This window comes from Eptatretus burgeri, chromosome 11 (assembly GCF_056783735.1).
Source record: "Eptatretus burgeri isolate ZD-2024b chromosome 11, Ebu_testis_v1, whole genome shotgun sequence".
Lineage (NCBI taxonomy): Eukaryota > Metazoa > Chordata > Myxini > Myxiniformes > Myxinidae > Eptatretus > Eptatretus burgeri.
The window spans coordinates 65,914,320-65,914,622 of record NC_140971.1 but is presented as its reverse complement, the minus strand read 5'-3'; positions in this window follow the sequence as shown (position 1 = coordinate 65,914,622).

Below are 303 nucleotides of genomic sequence, written 5' to 3'. Positions count from 1 at the left end.
TAGCTGCATTACGTCCAGAGATAATAGCAAATGTAGATTTCAAGTGGCGGCCATTTTGAAATCCAATATGGCGGACAGAAAGAGAGAATTTCAAGTGGCCCAATATCTGAAAATGTTCGCAACGTATTAATGTACATTTGTGCCAAATTTGGTGCTTGTATCACAAAATGCACAACAGGTTTGCTATGCTGCTGCACCAGTTTGACAATTACAAAACACACCTCATGTCACTTGATCAACAAAACTTAAACAAATAAAGCTGAAGCAATAAAGGTAAACAGAAAACTCACACACACACACACA